The sequence below is a fragment of the Lutra lutra genome, chromosome 9, assembly GCF_902655055.1.
Source record: "Lutra lutra chromosome 9, mLutLut1.2, whole genome shotgun sequence".
Lineage (NCBI taxonomy): Eukaryota > Metazoa > Chordata > Mammalia > Carnivora > Mustelidae > Lutra > Lutra lutra.
Genome location: NC_062286.1, coordinates 1,010,349 through 1,030,740, shown reverse-complemented (window position 1 = coordinate 1,030,740; position 20,392 = coordinate 1,010,349). Strand labels below are relative to the sequence as shown.

The window sequence follows — 20,392 nt, the reverse complement described above, 5'->3', positions numbered from 1 at the left end:
AGAAGAGACTGTGGGTCGGTCAGTGCTTCCGGAGGGCACTGCTCTCAAGACCCCCGGGTCTCCAGGACAGGACAGTACGTAAGAGCAGAACACATGCGTCATCGACCCCTGGCTCAGGGTCAGGCACGGGGGACCTGGGAGCCACGCAGGCTGACAGGGATCCACACGAGGATGCCGTGACGCCTGCTCCGTTCCACACGGTGCAAACCTCCTTCACCCAGACAGCATAGACGTAGCACTGAAGACACGAGGAAGTCAGAGCCTCAAGAGCTTCTTCCAAAGACCTAGAAAAGCCAACATGCCGGAAGGAAGGAGGGAAGGGAAGGATGAAGGGAGGAAGGAGGAAGGGAGAGCAATGGAAATAAAAGTATGGACCTCATTCTGCGAAGAAACAGATGAGCAAACAAAACCTGCTTAGCTCAAATGCTCAAACACATTGTTGCATCATTATAATAAAGCAAAATAATTCCCTAATTAGCCAAACTCTCACCAAGAAGCTAAATCCTGTTCACTGTTCTCCATTCAGGATCCACGACAATAATATTTACATAAAATATATGTGTACCTCTTTAAATTAGAGACGTCACCATGTTTCCATAGGCATGACCTTGAGGTCATGGTCCTTGCTTGAACAGTGTCCCATGTACGGGATTCCAGGACAAAGAATCGTCCACGCCTCCCCGTGAACAAGATAAGCAGTAAGTTTGCTTTTCCCTCGTGCACACTGTAAAATGCATTCCTGGCTTCATGTCTCCTTCGGTACGTACCTCCGTGATCCCTTGACAGGCTGAGCCCAAGGACGACAGCATGAGATGTCAGAGTCATTTTGTTTGTTTGTGTTGTTTTATTTTTTGCTTTTCACCCTTGAAAGCAGAGGATATAAACTATTTCGGTTATAAATCCTTCAAGTGCTTTGTCAGAAACTCGCAACTAATGATTTGCTCTCACAGAAAATGAAAGTACCTGTATCTTGAGTAGGTGGGCTAAGAGGTGGCCCTCCCAGCACATGGGAGGACAGTACCAAGGTCCCTACACCCCCAGACTCAGACAAGTGGCAAACCAGAGACCCCCCAAGCCCCCGTCAGAGTGGTGATCTGCCGAGCCACTGTAGTGCGCTGGGCTGCCCCAGTGTTTGTAAGATTCAGCACCGTCCGACGTCGTCAGGACACACCAGGGGTTGGACAAGTGAACTCAGAAATACAGCCAGAGCACCACAGCACAAGCTCACTGCTTACTCATCTCCTGGCATGAAGCCGACCTGGCAGCCCCCCACCCTGTGGCTCTGACATCGGAAATGTGTGGCCTTCCCGAAAGCAGTGGCCTCCAGGGGTTGTGCAGCAGGTTTGGGGCCAGGCTGACCCGTTCCCGATCCTACCTGGAGAGAAGCTGGGGAGTCCAGACCCCTGCCCCCAGCTGGCAGGCCAAGCCTATGCCTGCTGCCCTCCCTGGGCAGGTCAGCGAGGCCACCACCATCGGGACCGCCCATCAACACAGGCCACACATCGCCTACCAGGAAGGGACAAGGAGCCTGCTGATTCAAGTCTCTGGGTCCAGCTGTCGCTTCTCCCTCAGACACCTGTAGACAGATTCTCCCCCAAAGGCCAGTCTGGGAACGCGGAACTGGTGAGTGTGAGTCTCTTCCTGCATGTGCCTGCTTCTGAAACCACACCCAGCCCCGAACCACGTTCTCAGGAATGGCCCCAGGACCATCTTCAGGAGCGTCACCTTGGCTCTTTTCCCACAGATCCATGACCTCCACTCAAGACCTTCATGTCAGGACTTCTAGGAACAGGGCCTGGATATAAAATGTCTGACTCACAGCCCGCAGAGTCTGATGTTCGCTGATGAAGGGCTGCGGCCCTAGAGCAGAGCCGCATCTTGGAGCCGGTGCGTCCCTGCCTGCCAGGCTCCCTGGAGGCTGGCTCTCCCCTCGGTCGCGCTTCGTTCCCAGGGCCCAGGGAGCCTCTGCATGCACACTTACCTCTAATTCCATCACCTCTGACCTGGCAAATACAAGTACTCATCCTTCTCTTTTCTCGAAGACTGGTTTTTTTTTTTTGCATTTTGTGTTCCTGGTTGTGGAAGATTTAACACACGCACAGTGCTTGTGAGCCTTGATTGTGCGTCCTGGAGCTCTGAGGACGGCGAGCCTGTTCCCTGGACCCCCCCCCCCCCCGCCCCTCTTGCCTCCCCACACGTGAGCACTCTCAACCAAAGTCAGATCTGTGCATGACTGCATCCAGAAGCACTTCAGTTGGGATTTCTAGAATATAAAGGCTCTTTTTGTAAAAGCACAACCCCCTTCTGAACCTCGTCATCAGATATCTGGTGAGGATCTAAGTTCCCAGATTGTCTCACAAATTTATAGTTCGTGTGAGTCAGAATCCAAATCAAGCCCATGGCGCATCTTGTTGAGATGCGACCCTGCGGCCTTGCCTCTGGAGCCTACCGTCATGAAGCTGGGCCTCTTATCTCGTTGGGGGACCCATGGTCTTGTCTCTGCTGACTACATCCTTGCAGTGTTGGTTAATCTGCCCATCTGTCCCTCTGACCCTGTGTCTCCTACAAGCTGCTGGTCAGACTAGAGCTCCGCCGGGCTGGGATCATTTCCATGAGGGTCCCTGCTACATCAGAGCGAGAAGGACACATACGGCCTCCATCAGGCCAGTCCCCTCTGAGCAACGCTATGCTGGTCCATGGGTGCCCGAGCTGGGCAGGTTACTCGCCTAACCCTCTATTAGAGAGTCACCCGCCAACCTTTTCACCTGATGGTTGAAAACGGTGCCGGTCGGTGTGTGTCGTCTCCATCCACCATTGCGTCGGGCTGGCGAGAGTAATCTACGGTGTCTTCCTCACTTACGAGGTAGAACGCTTCCATAAAGAAAGTGTTCCTTCTTCAAGTATTGGCTCCTTGTACACAAAAACAAACTAAATTCCTCCGTCACTTTACCCCCTTCCCATGATGATACCCTTCTCTTTCAACGAGGATTATAAATTCTAAAAAGTGAAAGACATTTATTAGAGCAAAAATCTGGTATCTCATGAGGTTTTGCTTCTGTTTGCAAAGCTTACAGAGCCTTTTTTTATGCACATACAGAGTTGATGAAAAAATAAGGAGGAGCATTTTCTGGAGTATAGGGCTGTGGGGGCTGTGTTGTGGCCACAGGCATGACCTCACTTACACCTGCCAACGACCTCGTGCGGTTGAGACGAGGAGTATCTCTTCTGCCACCAAGGAGCCCCGGGCTGGCTCCCCCGTGCCCATCTGGCTGGAAGTGCTGCACTGCTCCAGCGCCGGTGGCCCTGCGGGAGCACAGCCCGCATCGCGGCCCTTCAGCCGCGCTCACTCCCCGCTTCTCCCCACTTCCCGCTTGCTCCCGAGAGAGACGGGAGAACACCAGCGGCGCAGAGAAGAGCAGCCCGACAGAAACGCGAGCCGTCGCTGATGTCATGGAGGCACGGAGGCAGGCCAGGTAGAGCTTCAGGGTTTCTAAAGGTCATCTGGGTGGATCTGAAGACTATGGGGCTTCAGCGTCCAGAAGTAGCTCCTGGCTCTCCTGTCCTTGCAGGAGAAGGTCTTGAGTCCACAGCAACGTGCAGGGGAGCAAATGCCCACCAGCGAGAGCATCCTGCACTGGCGTTAGCTCCCAGTGGCCCTGGCATCTCAGCACGGGTGTGCAGATAAGCAGGTGCTGGCCCCAGGCGCCGGGCCCCCAGCGTTCCCTGCAAAGGGAAGCCAGACCTGGATGCCTGCTGTAAGGGGGCCCGAGGGGACTGTCCTCAGTGGCGCATCTTTCCCTCTGTCGAACGCACACCTGAGCAGCTCATGAGAACCCTCTCTCGCCGCATCAGCACAGGCCGCTGAGTGTAGGCACTGGCGAGGGGAGGAGCCTGAAGGAACCATCGCCCTGGGATGCGGAGGCCGTTCCGAGGAGCCGTTCGCACAGGATTGTACGCAGACCACCTGTCCGTTACGTTCAGGCCATTGCCATGGACACAGGCCCCTGATCACCACGCACACTGCTGTCTGCTTCCCTGAGCCTTCTGGGGTGCCGACACCCGAACTTGCCTGGCTTTGGGGCAGTAGCTCTCTGTGGCGCCCAAGCTGGCCCTGTTGGTTTGAGACAGGAGCAGGTGAACTCCTCCTTCCCTTCTCTCAGATTTCCGCTCAACTCCTCTCAGCACGAAGGCTGCTTTGGTTGGCTGAGCCCGGTCCCAGGGCAGTGGTAACGATGGAATGCCCTCTAGGTCAGGGTGCCGGTGGCTGGGTCCTTCAGCACCAACGCCCTCTGCCCCAGGCGCTTCCGTGGGACGGAGGCCATAGCTCCTCCTTCTCTGTCACCTGTCAGTGAGAGACACAGGCAACACGAATCACCACCACTCTCTTCCCAACCCTCTACGGTCACGGCAGACCTCTACATGTGGTTTCAAGCACGTGTGTGCAGTGTGTGCTGTGTATCCATGTGTGCCTGTGTGTGGATGTGCGTGCGTGTGCACCCCTGTGTGTGCTCGTCCAGTGTTCCTGTGTGCGTGCATATTGTGTGTGGCAGGGGGACAAGTGGGGAAGTGGAGCCAGGCCTGAATGCGCTGTAGCTGTGCGGTACATCAAACCAGCTGGTGTCCGCACAGTGTCCGAGCCTAGCGGAAGGCTCCTGCTCTCAGATGCGCGGGTGCGGAGAAGGGGACCGCAGAGCGACGTCTGATGTGCAGAAGGGGCCTGCGGTGTGCACATTTGATGGCCCCCGTGGGTTTTGTGAGGAGCAGCCCAAGGATGACAGCCTGGAACGTGCGAGTTGCTGGTGAGGGCCCCGCGTGCCAAGAGTGCTGTTTCACACCTCCTCGTGAATCTGCCAAACCTTGTCTTACAGACTTTTTCCCAAGAAGCAACACAGGGAATAAGAAGCTTTTTTCTTCTTCTTTTTTCATCTGATTGGCAAGAGCCACAGCGTCTCTAAGATCCGTCTCGTGGCAACACTCCAAACCCACCGGCTGTGGGCACGGCATGAGCCGGGGACTTTGCTCCCGCTCTGGCTCATGGAACAGATGTGACCGGGAGATGTGGACCTTGGGGGCAAGAGCTCCGTGAATGCAGCCGTCCAAGCTGCCGGCCCCCCCAGACCATGCGTGGCGTCTCCACAAGGAGATCACCGGAGAGAACAGGGGGCCGAGGCTGGGCCGAGTCCCATGCAGAGCCCCTCGTGAGCCTCGCCAGCAGTCCGCGGTGTTGAGCCTCCGGGAGTCCACACTGTGGCCGTACTGAAAGAAAGAAAGCCCAGTCGGCTCCGAAGGGGGCACCTCCTCAACTCTGTTGGCTACAAAGTCCCAGAGACCAGCCAGGGCGACGACAGTCTCGGCGAAAAGACAGTTCTGGAGCCGCTGCCGTGCTCTCTTCAGTTCAGTGAAGGCAAAGCAAAGCGTCTACATCCGGTAGGAAAACCAGATAAAGTCACACGAAGGGAGATGGCGGCACTTGCACTCTTGTCTTTTCTCATTAGAGCAACACATGCTCGTCTGAACTTCTCATGGGCCTCTGACCTTGTCAATAAGCAAAGTTATTAAGAAAGAGCGCTCAGTTGGAACAGTCGCTGGCAAACCGGTACGGAGCGCAGTCCGCTTCCCCTCGAAGCGACAGGAGCGCCACGGAGAAAGGCGCCGACGTTATTAAATGGCCGCTTGGCGGAAGTCGAGTCCACGGGCAGAGTCACTCCGCTTAATTACTTGGTAAAATTATGAGCCACCTGACATGTTCCTGTGGAAGTGATGAAGCCAAGTTATGAATAACAGTAATGAGCTCTATCTAGACGCGCCACTTTTCCTTTTCCCAGTGCTTTCACAGACGCTCTGTAACTGCAGAATATAGTTTTAAAAGCCGAGATGCAACCTAAAAACCAAACCAATGATGATTCTCACACCCTTAGACAGTGCGCTGGCCCGCGTTAGTATTTATTTCATAAAACCGTCTCTGAGGTCCCCGCGTCTGAGCACAGGAGAGGGTGCGGCGATGGAGCCGAGCTCTTCCTGGGCCCACATCCGGCGGGACCCGTGTTCTGTCCCAAGGATGGCACCATCCGGGGCCACTGAGCCTGCTTGGGACTGAGGGAAAGACAAAAGGCAAAAAAGAAAAAGCTATTTTGTTTTGTCTAGAGACCTACGTCCAGCTAGAACCCACTTGTTTTTCCTCTTCTAGGGAGATGGTTCTGCCGCCCTGGGTCTCTGCGGGGTCCCCAGGTGAGGGTCGACCTCCATGGGGGGTGACCCTATGTGATGTCAGCCCCCACCCCCGGGAGCTCTGCTGGGGGGTACCTCCTGTGACATCAGCCCTCCCCTGGCCATGCCTGCTGGGGGCTCCTTGTGTGACGTCAGCTCCCCAGCACCTCAGAGCCGCCCCAGCGGTCACAGGCCATAGCTGGGTACCATGCACCGCCGCACCCCACTCCCCACCGTGGCTAGCTGAAGGACAGACATGAAAAGGAGCAGTGTGGAGTTATGCCCCTTTGGAAAGGCTGGGGACGCCGGAATGGCTCCAAGGAATGGAGCGCAGTGAGCGTCTACTTGATATTTAATTTTCAGAGTGGACCTGTTTTCCAGACTCGCTCATGAGCGTTGAATAGGCTGTTTTGCTGAAAATATTTTACATAAAAACGTGTACTTCTCAGTTTATTTGCATGGGCTTAGGTAAACAGAGTTTAGACCAGTCCTTTTCGGCCGACTTTCCAGAGCAGGACACCCCCTCCCCCGCCCCAGCCCGGAGCAGGTGTCACAGAGGACGGCAGGAGATGGCATTTTCAGGGAACGGGTGTTCTGCCCGTGAAGCGCTGCTTTCTGCTCTCTGGCTCTTTGAGGCTCTGGGTGTGGCGCGTCAACGCCGGGACCGATGACTTGTTCCTACCCTGACTGCTGGGTGCCGAGAACTGCGTTACCCTTCCGGATAGTCGCAGCCCCCAGGAGCGAGCTCAGTGCTCGCAGACCTGCCTTCAGATCGGAGCTGGGAATGCGGGAGGCCCCCCTGAGACGCACACAGTTTCCAAGTCCATGAGCTAAAATTCAGAAATAGTCTCCTGGGAGAGTTCTCTGGCCTGCTGATTCCAAATTATTTGTATTATACTAATAGGTTTTATTATGCAGTTTAGAAATTCACTTTGTATGAAAGGCAGCACGTTTGAGGCAATACAAACACGTTAGAATGTACTTATTTATCTGTCTTTTCTGCACCAGACACAAGACACCCACAATGTGAGTTGCTGGATATTCTCATTTGATCACTTTTAAGGGTCTGGAATTAGTGTTTCCCTCCTTTCTATGAGCAAGAAAAGCCAGGCTTGGTGGGGCGGTGGGTGGCACACAGATAGAAAGTAAGGGAACAGGTTTTGAAATGCCAGATGCCTGAAACCAGCACTCATTGTTGGGAGTGACACATCACGTAGACAGAAAATAAGACTGAAAAAGCTGTTCTCAGAACCGAAAGAGTGAGCAGCGTGGACCACCGAGGAGACCACTCCATGGCTGGTCACGGCCTCACTCCGAAGAGCAGCAGAACGAGCAGCAGTGTCCAGCGGCCTCTGCTGTGGGACGCGAGGTTTGAAATCGAAGGCAGTGTATTGCAGCGAAGAGATCAAGGCTTCAGAGTCAGAGAGACTGGGTCAAACCCTGACGTCAAACCGGGGCCCTCTGGTTGGGTGAGTGTGACTTCCTAATAACGTAGGGGCGGGTCCCGCATTCCTGTCCTTGCGTCTGACACCATAAACCCTCAGTGTGTGGTGGGGATTCATGGAGAGAAAAATGTTCCTGTCTTGCATCACCTATCTTAAAAAATAGGATTTCAGAAGGACATTTGGGTCATGACCAAAGGTTCTGAAGGTCACAGAATGGGACACCTGGGGGACTCGGCCTGTTGAGCATCTGCCTTCGGCTCAGGTCATGATCCCAGGGTTCTGGGTTCGAGCCCCGCATCGGGCTCCCTGCTCCGTGGGGAGTCTGGTCTCCCTCTGCCCCTCCCCTGCTTGTGCTCTCTCTCTCTCCCTCTTTCTGACAATTAAATAGATAAAATCTTCAAAAGCAGAAAAAATGTTCTGAAGGTCACAGACTTTAATCATGTGGCCAAAAGTCCTGTTCACATTACGCACGTCCTGCTGACGTCCGGCAGTGACATGAAGCACCAGCAGGGAACTGGGCTTCCTCTGCTGTGTGAGGCAGTCGGTGATCACAGTGATCACGACACGGTTTTTTGTTATCTTCCAATTAAAAAAATCCAACCCAGTACTATTTGGAGACACTTCTCCCAAGGGTTACAAATTTGACTATAATATTTATTCTTTAGCTAATCAATAAATGCCTCATTAATTCCAAGTGCCAACATTGGTTATTTTTTTAATTTTCTTAGCTATTCAGTTAATAAATCTTAATCCGAGTATTATTTGGGCAGAGCGGCTCCCCCAGCAGGTGGTGAGTGGGTCTCCAGCCCAGGGCTAAGAAGCCTACGTCTTAGGAAGGGTCTCCTCTCCTCCACGGTCTAATTAACTGTCCTACCACCACCCCCGTGTTTAGGGACAAGCCTGGCCCTAAAAGGCAGAACATGGTCCTCAAACTGGGGTGTATATCAGTCTCTGACACCTCCACTGACCCCCTGAGAAAGGTAGAACCTGAACAGAGTGCTCTGGGCCCATCCCTGCAGTGCCCCAGCTCCATGGCAGCCCCGGAATGCCGTCTTCTCTCAGGCACCCCCGTACCTCTCTCCCCACCTTGCTCCACTCCCAGGGCGCTGTGTGTCCTCGAGTGTCAGGTGTCAGGTGTCGGGGCTGTCCCCTCTGACTTCACCTGGACTCAATGAGCTTAGAGGCTCCATCCCAATTTCCAAACGACAGACATGTGCAAGTTCACGTTGACGAACTTCCAAATCCGACAGACGCGTGTGAGTTCATGGTGATGAGCCTCCAAATTGCATTGGAAATCACTGATCACGTTTTACGGGGATTCCCCGCTTCCTGCCTCCCCCCTGCACCCTCCCCCTCTTCCTCTTTTGGCTTCTTGGGTCCCGGGTGTGTCTGTCTCTGCCGGCTGCAGCCCGCTCTGCACCAGCCCCATTCGTGGCTTCCGGCCTCTGGTCTCCGGCGCCGCCCATGTGGCCAGGACCCTCCCATGTGCGCGCCCAGCCCCACTGCCCTCGCTAAGCCCCAGACTCTGCACCTGAGAGTGTCTGGACTTGATCCTGCTCGGATGCCCGGAGCGAAATGCCCGATCCTGGTGGCCTTGGCCTTCCACTGAGTCTCCTCCTCCTGCCGGCTGTGATGAGGACCGTCCTCTAGTCAGATGTGCCAGAATCACAGGCCTGTCCCCTCCTCGGTCTGTAGCTCGGCACACCCTCCTGGTGTCCGTTCTAAAGGACTTTATCATCTCCCGCCAGGGCCACTCCAAGGCCTCCTGGCCTTTGAGTCCTTGGTTCAGGGCCATGTCCCTCCAGTCCTTCTCCGGCCGCTTTCATAAGAATCCACATAATCTACAGGATTGATGTCTTTAATCAGGTCTGAGGTTTCTGATCCCCCGGACCCCGCCCTCCTCTCTGACTGACACATCGTATCCAGCTACCCGGGGATGTCCCCAGGACACCTGCCGCTGCTGGTATGCACCCCTGTATCTGCTTTCTGACGTTCCCCCCCAGATCCTCTGTCCAGCTTGCCCTTCGTGGGTCATCATCACCACCGTCCCTGCTGCCCCCGTGCCTGCCCCTGCCCCACACCCTGGTCTTGGCAATGACCTCACTTCTTTCGAATCAGACACTGTGTGTCCTGTCATGTTTGCCGTGTAGTCAGGAGCCGGCATCGAGTACTGACTCAGCACTCAGTACTGAGAGCACTGAGTCCTGCCTGTGAGTGACCCTCCTGCGTGAGCACACAGGAAAGGTGCCAGTGCATGTGGTGTCCCGTGTGCCACAGTCCCCTCCCGCCCAGGTGGGGACACGCTCGTTTAGAGGTAGTACTAGGAAAAGCAAGGCCCGCCCTCGCTGTACCTTATGGATCAGCCGAAAAGTCGCTTTTTTTTTTTTTTAAAGAATTCTTTAACCCATTTTTAAAAAGATTTTATTTATTTATTTGACAGACAGATCACAAGTAGGCAGGGAGGCAGGCAGAGAGAGAGGAAAGGAAGCAGGCTCCCTGCTGAGCAGAGAGCCCGATGTGGGGCTCGATCCCAGGACCCTGAGATCATGACCTGAGCCAAAGGCAGAGGCTTAACCCGCTGAGCCCCCAGGTGCTCCAAAAGTCTTTCTTTTTTAAGCCACAAGTGGTTCAGGCATTGAGTTCAATGAGAAACATTGAACAAGTTATCAATCCTTCCTTTGAATGTCATTGAAGGACGATTTCTACTAAGCTGTCTCGGACAGAGTACAAAATTTTATTTTTATTTACTTTATCAGTATAAACAAGTGCTTAATATTGTGTTTTCTTACCTCCTAAACTTTTACCATCCTGCCTGACCTTAGTCCTTCAGCCAGTCCCTAATCTCAGATAGTTTCCTTCCCTCCCTCCCTCCTTTCCTTCCCATCCTTCCTGATTCCCTCCCTTCATCCCTCCCTCTCTCCCTCCCTGCTTCCCTCCTTCCTTCCCCCCTCCTCCTCTCCCCATCCTTCCTTCCTTCCCTCCTTCCTTCCCTCTTCCTTTCCTTCCCCCACATCACAAACCTGGTTGCACATTTTATATCTTCTAACAGTAGGATTGCAAGTATAAGCCATTAGGATGATGCTGGGAATTCCAGTATTAGGAGAAACAGACACTTTGATGTTATTAGGTTAATACTCAAATTAATGTCATCGTGACCTATGAGGTGATTTCTAAGAAAAATTTCAATCGTATCCAAAGGGTGCGAGGCGAGGCTCCGCTGGAAGAGGCCACCGGCGTGCGGCTGGAGGAGGCCTCGGCCTCCAAGCTGCCCCGACCTGGCAGACACTGGTTCCTTCTTCCCAGTCCGCCTGACTCACCACAGCACACGGGCAGCTAAGATCTGACTTGATTTTCCTACTAAGAGTAGCGATGACTGTCTTTGCCTAAATTTTAATAATGTCGAGACGTTAAGAGGAAACAAATTGTGAGCCTACATGAAGAGTCGGTCCGTCCACTTCTCGGAGGTGCAGAATAACGAAGTCCGAGATAACGGCCTCAGAGGAACCCTCACAGGGTCATCCTCATCAGATGGCGTGGGGAGGCTGTCCTCTTCCAGATAATCTTGCATCTCCGGGTCACACCCCTCCTGTCTCTGCCCGCCTCCCTGCCCCTGGAGTGAAGCCCCTTCCCCTGTTCACCCAGCACCAGTGAGGCCCAGTGGGCCAGGGGAGCAAGGCGGACGCAGGGAGGGTACAGTCTAGGGAGACGCCGGGCTGTGCGCTCGGTGTGATGGAGACGGCGCTTACTGGCCGCAGAAAGGTGGGCCGGGCCGGGAACCGGGGCCATGCAGTAGCCGCGAGGACGCAAGCTGTGAACTTGGACTTGGGAAAGCGCAGTTACGCAGATGTGATTGGGTTCGCAGATGATCGGGTTCGCATATGTGATCGGGCTCGCGTCCCGGCTTCCTTGCCGAGAGCCCGTGGCCCCCTTGTCTGCCGTGTGCTTGGCCCGCTGTCGTTCCTCCGCATGTCATGGGGCAACGGCACCATCCCTGTGGGCTGTGAGGGGCTGAGGCTGCCCCCCGAAGAGCCCCCAGGGCTCCTGGCAGAGCGTGTCGCAGAACCGGGCAGAACCGGGTAGAATTTAGTAAAGGGAAGCGGAGTCGGCTGAGCAAAGGCACGCAACTCAGTGGATCCGCGCTTGGACTCAGGGCTCCGGGGCACCTGGACGCTCGGGGGAAGGTGCCGCGGGCCGCAGGTTCTCTCCACTGGCCGCCTCGGGCCTCCCTGAGTCGAGTAGGTCACACAGGGCGAGTCACAGCCAGCGCTGACGACAGCTCTCGCCTTCGCATACCTCGCGGTGATGCTGACCCGACGCGTTGCTCTGTCCTCCTACACTGGAAGGACACTGTCCCCTGACGTTCCCTGGTACCTTACCAGCATCTCTACGGCTAATTTTGTATGAGTTTTCATATGTTCCTAAATTTGCTCCATTCGAGAATGTAGTTGGGAACTGAAGGGAAAAAAGAGCAGATAAAAGAAAAAAGAAGGGAGAGGGAGGGGAGGATGGCAGACGGAGGGAAGAACAACATGCACGGGACACGCAGAGGGAGACCATCCACGGGACGCCATTCCCTCCGCATCACAGCAGCCCCCAGCCAGATCAGCCCCGGGAAGGAGGCCGAGGCCGGTGCCAGGCGCAGGGGACTGACCTGCCCGGGAGCAGGTGGGCTTCCAGTCTAGCCCCGACCCACAGCAAGGACACAGGGCGCTCTTCCTCGAGCACCATGCGTGGCCCACAGAAGCTACTCCACAATGACGTGACCAGGTGCACCCCAGGCAGGGTCCCATTTGGGAGGTTCACACTGTACATTAACGTATTACGAGTTTGAAGAAATCACACAGTGGGGAGACCTGTTTCCTGTGGTTTAGCGCAGCGTTTTCGGTGTGTCCGACTCTGGAGCCCAGTGTCCTGCAGAGCGCAGAAAGGCAGGCGTCAACCCCGACCTCGCGCCCGGATCCCTGAGCCTCCGCTGCCCGCCGTGGAGTCATCTGGGAACGGAGAGAAACACCTCCCGCACCCAAGCCTTTTGCAAAGAAATCGTGATTAGACATTCCTGCCGTTGTCCTCGATATTCCAGCTAATTCGTTCAGGCACCGGGCGACACGGGAGTGGGAGGCCCAGGAGGGTGTGAGCTGTGTGACCCCACAGCCTCCCGAATTAGAAGTGAGCTCCACACCCCGGTGGCCTCTCGCTAATTGCTTCTAACAGAATTCTCTCTCGGGCGCTTAAAATGACGACTTAGCTGGAGGTTGAGGTGTGCAATGGGTGTCTGTGTTTCTTTCTTGAGGGGGAGACTGAAAGGCGATGTGTGTTAAAATTAAAAATCGGAAGTCCCTCTGGTAGCTGGGGACTTGGCACCAGATGGACCCGTGTCTTTAAGGGGCGGTGCGTGCCTGTCTGGTGGCTGGATGCCCCGCCACGCGCCCCGGCTGTCCTTGTCTGGGACACAGGCACCCCGTCTGCACCTGCCCGGGGCTGCCATTTCAGCTCTCATCCGAGGAGAGCAGCCTGGCACGCTGCCAAGCCCTGAGCCACGCGCCACTTGTCCTCCTGGCTATAAAGAACTCAGACTCCTTTGGAGTCAGGTTAAGGCCCCAAGCGGACAGTCTACGATAGAATCGGTGGCTTCTGCTGCTGGCAAGGGCTTGTCCCTGAGCAGACGGCCACCTGCTGGTTCTTGTGACTCAGCCACCCTCAGATCCACGAGACGAAGCTGGCCTGGGGCACCTGGAGAGGCTCCTGATGGAGAGCCTGTCCTCCCTGACACCTTCAGAGCTGCGGGGCGTACCTGCCCAGGGGCCTGCATCCCGCCTCGCTAGCACACAGGTGTGCCTGCGTCCTATTCAGGAAGGCCCCGAGTCCTCCCTGCGCTTGGTGGGATGGGGACACGGGCGCAGACTTGAAAGCATCCAGGCTGAAATGGCTGTCTGATTGTGTTATTCATTATCACCAGAAGGAGAGTTTACTCTGGGAACGTGATTTGGTCATGGAATGCTCGTCTCCAAAATGCCTCTGTCTGAGAGATTTGCAAGGCGCAGGATCTTTTCAAGCCTGCCAGCAGCTGGAGCTCAGCTGCAGCCCTGGGCGGCTTCTGAATGCTAATGAGTGCGGTCCCCGTCTTACTGCTGAGAGATGCCATCCTCGAGCCGTCACCAGGCTGAGAGGGTTCAGATGAGAAGGAACAAACACGCCAGGCCTTTTCCTTTCTTCTCCACGCGACAAATTGCCAAGAGAGCCCTGTATTTAGTGCCAGGGGCTTGGAGGACATTCAGGGCCGCACTGGACCCTGGCCAGAGTCTTGTTCCAGAAGCACCAAAGGAAACCATCATGAAGCGTGTGCATGGCTGACGTGGTCCACGTTTAAGGGTGTCAGCTCGTGGGTGACGTGGGACAAATGCTGGGGGAAGGGTAGGAGACAGTGCAGAAACCGTGAGGAATGTTTACTCTTCGGACATGCTTGGGGAAGCTGCTGCAGTTTCTTCCCGAGCCCAGCGGCAGCACGTGGATGTGACACAGGAAGGACTTCCTGCGCCTTTACAGACGTGCCCTCCTTGTCTGCGGGGCGCTCGTCGTCACCTGGGCCTCTGGAGTGGGGGTGGGGGCTGAGAGCAGGTGCAGCGCTGGGCGCCGCGGATCAGGGGACCTCCCAGCAGCATGCACACCCGGACCCTGGTTACCTCATTCCCAGGCTAGCGAATCCGCCACACCTGTTTCCTCAATGATTAAAGGAAAAAAGGCATTCATCGCTAACCCACATGGAATTATATTTTGTAAGAACCATTTGAAGAAACACAAAACAGTCCTGAGTGGGCCTTCCAAGTAGCTCAGCTCTGTGTTGTCCACAGTGGTTGATGGGGCAGCCGTCTTCAGGCGCTACGAGCCCTGCGACGAGGGCCTTCCTCTAGGAACAAAGAAAATACACTCCCGGGTATCACAGGCTCTCACCCTCTATGGTGGGATGGGGCACAGCATTTGTCTTCCCTTAGTTTCCAAGTAGAGAGGGTAGGGGACATCTAGACAATTCTTCAGTTCTTGAAATGACCCTTTTATAAATTCCTTACACGGGCATTCTCAGCCTTATTTAAATGCTCCTAAACTGGGGCTCCTGGGTGGCTCAGTTGGTTAAGCATCTGCCTTTGCCTCAGGTCGTGACGCCGGGGTCCTGGGACAGAGTCACGCAGCACGCGCCCTGCTCAACGGGGAGCCTGCTCCTCCCTCTGCCTACTTGTGCTCGAACTCACTCTCTATTAAGTAATGAAATCTTTGGAAAAATAAAAATAAACAAATGCTTCTAAGTTGCTTTCAGTTTTAAGCCAAATTTATTTATATAATTAATGCATATTTATCAAAATCTTATATTATGTACATGTATCTATATTATAAATAGATAGAACTTATTATATACATATATGAAGATGTATATATTATTGTATTTTTTTTTAAGTCTGTCCAAAACCCCTATTCCAAGTCCGGCTGCTGGCGCTCCCTCTCCCTCTCTCGCTCTCCCTCCCTCCCCACCTCTCTCCCTCTCTCCTCTCCTCTCTTCATCTCTCTCTATACACACACACACACACACACACACACACGCACACACGCACACACGCACACACGCACACACACACATTTTTAATTGGGAGACAAAGACTTCTTCTTGTCTTTCCTGCAACATCTTCTGCCCTTTTCATTTTAAAAACTGTGCTTTTTCTATTTAAATCTGGCCCCATGGAGACCCCCTTCATCCCACCAGGACGCCACAGGGCAGCAAGTTCAGAAACAACAGGAAGGAAGCCATGAAGACAGGCTTATCTTTATGACACGCCTTTCATCCGAGAGCTCTGTGGGTCCCCTGCTTCAGATGCCAGAGGGCCACAGAGCTGGAGAGGGCTGCTCTGGGTCACTTGGGGAAACGTGTGGCTGGCTCAGTGTCCTATCTTCAGGCCCGTTTCCGTGGCCCCGCTGTCACTCGGGTCTTTGGCTCTATTTTAGCTACAAACCCCCAGTGGCTCTTTGTTCCGCTCACACACTGGCCAGGAGTCCCCGGAGCCCCCACCTCTGAGCGAAGCAGGTGTGGAGGTTCATAGTTTTTAAGAAAGCGAGTGCGAGGGAAACTAGGCCTTGTGATCACAGACGTCTGTAAGTATGATTGTGTTTGAATCCTTGCATCTTACTTTTCCTGGAGAAGATTTATAGGAATAACGATACCATTAAAGGTGTGATTCGGGGAAAAAAAAAAAAAAAGGTGTGATTCGTTACACTCTGCATGGCGTCTGCGGGGCAGGAGCACGGCCGGTCACTGGGTCCTGGACATTCCTAACGCGCCTCGCTGCGCAGTGAGACCCTGGCTAGCCAGTCACGGTCCACTGCAAATGAGCACCATGAGACACCGTACAAATGTCCTCGGTGCTTTGGTCCTAGAGACATTATGCCCTTGAGTGTGAGTCTGTGAACGCAGGGTACTTCCTGCTCGCAAGCAGGTGGGCCTCCACGTCCACTGGAGAGAAGCATTTGAAGGCCGCAAGGAGTCTCCTTTAGAGACAGGAGAGGAGCTGTCTTCAGACGCCCAGACCGCCAGCCGTGTCGTGTCTCTGCGGGTCTCACTGTCGTCAAACCACAGTTTCAGACACTCAGCGGGAGGTCCTTCCTCTCTGATCTCAGTCTCCAAACAATCACGTCCACGGATTGGGTCACTGGGGACAATGCGTGGAGACAGACCGCTCTCCTTATGTAGGGCTGCCTGGCGCGTGGTGTCACCAGTGTGGGGACCCACCGGTGTGGGGAAGATCAGCTGGTGGGCATGAGGCCATCAGGACTACAGTCCTTCGGTTCTCCCCACAGTGCCCCCCACAGGTGTTCCCCGAGGCCACATTCCTGGAGCTAGGGAGCTGGGGTGAGGACAGCACTCCCCACAACTGGGGCAGGGTCAGCCCTGGAGTGCAGGGAGGGACGAGGGTGTAGAACAGGCTGGTCTCTGGCCCAAGGGACCCCGGCCACACCCTAGCCACCTGCACGCCCTCCACAGTCTAGGGAGGCAATGTCCTCCAGCTATGTCCATCCCCACACACACGCTGGCCCTCAGGCCCTCGCACCCAGCTCCACGTGGCCAGATGCCTGCCCTCTGAGCCTTCACGCTCAGCCCTCCAGCACGCCAGGTGCCAAACGTCCCCCCACCTAAGTCCTCCTGGTGCCCAAGTGAGTGACACCCCGTACCCTGGGAGAGCACCTGAGACTCTCAGAGAATCTTCGGCTCCCAGGAAACGTGCGGTAGGTGAAAAGGTCTGTAACCACGCCACGCGGCTGTGCACTGCACAAAGGAGCCACGTCTGAACCGAGGGCCACCCCATGGGGCATGTCCAGTGGGCTCGGACCCAGAGACGGCCTCTCCACATCTGTCCCGCAGCTCAGGCTCTCTGGCCTCAGGACCTGCAGCTGTTCTGAGAGCCCCGGGATTGCCGCCCGCTCCTTCCTGCTCGTCAGCCTGCAAAGCGGTGACCTGGAGCATCCGCCCTTCGGTGCACGGCAGCTTTCTGTAGGGTCCCGCGGCCTGTGCACGCACGGGCACGTGGCCCCGGAGCAAGCTCCCAGCGCCGGGGACCCCACCCCTGCGCGCCAGGTGGGTGTAAGGCACAGCCCGCGGCTTCCTGTGGCGGACGCGCACGTGACCCTCCCTCAAGCCCAAGAGCCGCATGGAAGCGTCGGGGCAGCGAGCGGCGCCAGGATGACGGCGGACCACAGGGTGACCGGAGAGTGACACCAAGGCATGAGGCATGGCTGGGGAAGGCTTGCGCGGGCCTGCGGGCGTCGGCTGAGTCGATGGCTCTGGAGGGCCCGTGACTGGGGTTCCTGAACAGGTGACTGCGACCACCCCACCGGCCGGGCCCGAGTCTGGGAGGAGACGGCGTCACTCTGCAGCGGCACTCCAGGGCCGAGACGGACACGCGGCACTCGCAGTCTGTGCTGGGCAGAAAAGCATCAACAACATTAACGCAGAACTTTGAAGAAAAAAAGCAAAAATAACCCTTTTTTGGGGGGGCGGGGAAGAGAAGATGCTATTTTTCCAAATCGACAGAAAATGTTAAACTTTCCACGAGAGAAAAGAACCCAGAGTATCAAAATAACAGATGAAAACATGCTCCTTTTTTGTTTTTTTAATTTATTTATTTGACAGAGCAATCACCAGTGGGCAGAGAGGCAGGCCAGTGAGGGTGCAGAAGCAGGCTCCCCGCTGGCAGAGAGCCCAATGCGGGGCTTGATCCCAGGACCCTGAGACCGTGACCTGAGCTGGAGGCCGAGGCTTAACCCACTGAGCCACCTAGCTGCCCTTCCAGTTTTTTATTATAATTTTTAAATCCCCAAAACTCAGTCCCTCTGTCTCCCTGTGCAGAAGTCTGCCAGCATTTCACGGTGCATCTGTGACCTTACGGGCTGGACAGCCCTCTGGGCAGTGGCTCCGGGTCCGCCTCCCTCCGCATCTGCTGGGTGGTTTAGCAGAGTATCTGTCAACACAAGGGAACGACTCTCCCGGAAGAACCTGACCCAGAAACTTGACTTCTGACACGTCCTGCCCAGGAAGTACGGAGCGCAAATGAGAACAGGGAAAGAGGGAGCGTGGGGAGGGGCGTCTGAATGACCTTACGACACACGTGCGACCGCAGGGCTCTAGAGCAGACGTTTGTCGACACGAACATGCACGCAGGCCGTGTTTCTGGGTGTCAAGTCACGGAGAGCATGTGTGGGTGACCCCACGCACGCACCGCTGTGCCCCTTCCACGTGGGTGTGGGTGGGATGGGGAGGGCGCCGGGAGCAGAATAGTGGCTACCCCCTTGTGGACGTGACCTCCGTCCGGTCTTTGCACCCTTCCCTATGCTTCTCCGCAGAGACATGCGTCTGAGTATAAAGCAAACAAGTCGTGTTGAAGGCAGCATACAATTTTTTAAGATTTTTTTAAGAAATCAGAAGTCCTATAAATAGGTACGTCTTGGTTAGTTTTGAAAAATGCTTTTGATAGTCTAATGTGATTGCAGTCGCCTGTGCAAACGCTCAAAGTGGTGTCCAGACGCTCGGCTCGGCCAGTGTCTTGGCTTCAGTGAAACAAAAGGAGCAAATGTCCACAAAAGGCAGAATAAGTACAGAACCCTTAAGGAGGTTTTTTGCAAATGAATTAAATTGCCTTTTAACAATACCTTAGTTACTGACTCTTAATCTGGATTAACTTTAAAATGTCTGAAGGCACATTTTTTCAAGCATTTTATTTAATCCAAGTTAGAGGTGATTTTACATTAACAATGATGTCTATGAACATACGTCAACACTTGCTTGTTCTGAAAGACCCTTACAGGATTGTCTTCTATTAGGAATTTCAATCTGCAGACACAGATGTATTATACTACATGCTTAAATACCAAAAGAAAGGAACAAGATGCTTTATTTCTGCTGTGACAGGCCCCTTTCTAAATTAATTTCTATGATAACCTTACGACTCGTATTTCATGAGCTACAGTTTTGACTGATCCTGGCTCCCTGCTCTGAAATTTTATACTTAAAGACAGAACAAATAAAACCAAACATAAACCAACAAATTTGAGGTCATTCAAACAGTTTTTCCCTTGATAACATGAGTGATTTTATTTTTATTTTATTTTATTTTATTTTTTCAGTGTTCCAAGATTCATTGTTTATACACCACACCCAGTGCTCCATGCAATCCGTGCCCTCCACAATACCCACCACCAGGCTCACCCAACCCCCACCCCTGCCCTCCAAAACCCTCAGTTAGTTCCTCAGAGTCCACAGTTTATCATGGTTTGTCCAATTTCCCCCAACTCCCTTCTCCTCTCCATCTCCCCTTTACCTCTGTGCTATTTGTTATGCTCCACAAATAAGCGAAACCATATGATAATTGACTTTCTCTGCTTGATTTACTTCACTCAGCATCATCTCTTCCAGTCCCGTCCATGTTGCTACAAAAGTTGGGGATTCATCCTTTCTGATGGAGGCATAATACTCCATAGTGTATACAGACCACATCTTCCTTATCCATTCGTCCGTTGAAGGGCATCTTGGTTCTTTCCACAGTTTGGCGACCGTGGCCATTGCTGCTATGAACATTGGGGTACAGATGGCCCTTCTTTTCACTCCATCTGTATCTTTGGGGTAAATACCCAGTAGTGCAATTGCAGGGTCATAGGGAAGCTCTATTTTTAATTTCTTGAGGAATCTCCACACTGTTCTCCAAAGAGGCTGCACCAACGTGCATTCCCACCAACAGTGTAAGAGGGTTCCCCTTTCTCCACATCCCCTCCAACACATGTTGTTTCCTGTCTTGCTAACTTTGGCCATTCTAACTGGTGTAAGGTGGTATCTCAGTGTGGTTTTAATTTGACTCTCCCTGATGGCTAGTGATGATGAACATTTTTTCATGTGACTGTTAATCATTTGTATGTCTTCTTTGGAGAAGTGTCTCTTCATGTCTTCTGCCCATTTTTTGATGTGATTGTCTGTTTTTTGAATGTTGAGTTTGAGGAAGAACATGAGTGATTTTAATCAGGAAAGCATTTCTTTTATCAAAATGCTGACATCGTTTGCCGTGATGATAGGAGGATGAGCAGTATTTCCTAATTGTTCCGTTCTCCTCAGTCTGTAGCCATGACATGAAAAACTTGCATTTCTCTTCCCTGAGCATGTGGACCCCTCCCCGATGCCAGGGTCCTACATGTGCATATCGTGATGCATCTGTATT

At 54.0% G+C, this 20,392-nt stretch overlaps 1 protein-coding gene across 1 annotated transcript in view; it reads left to right on the top strand.

Moving 5' to 3' along the window:
• MYT1L (myelin transcription factor 1 like) overlaps positions 1 to 20,392 on the top strand; it is a 277,105-nt gene that overhangs the window by 7,753 nt on the left and 248,960 nt on the right. The gene's annotated exons all lie outside the window — the stretch shown is intronic.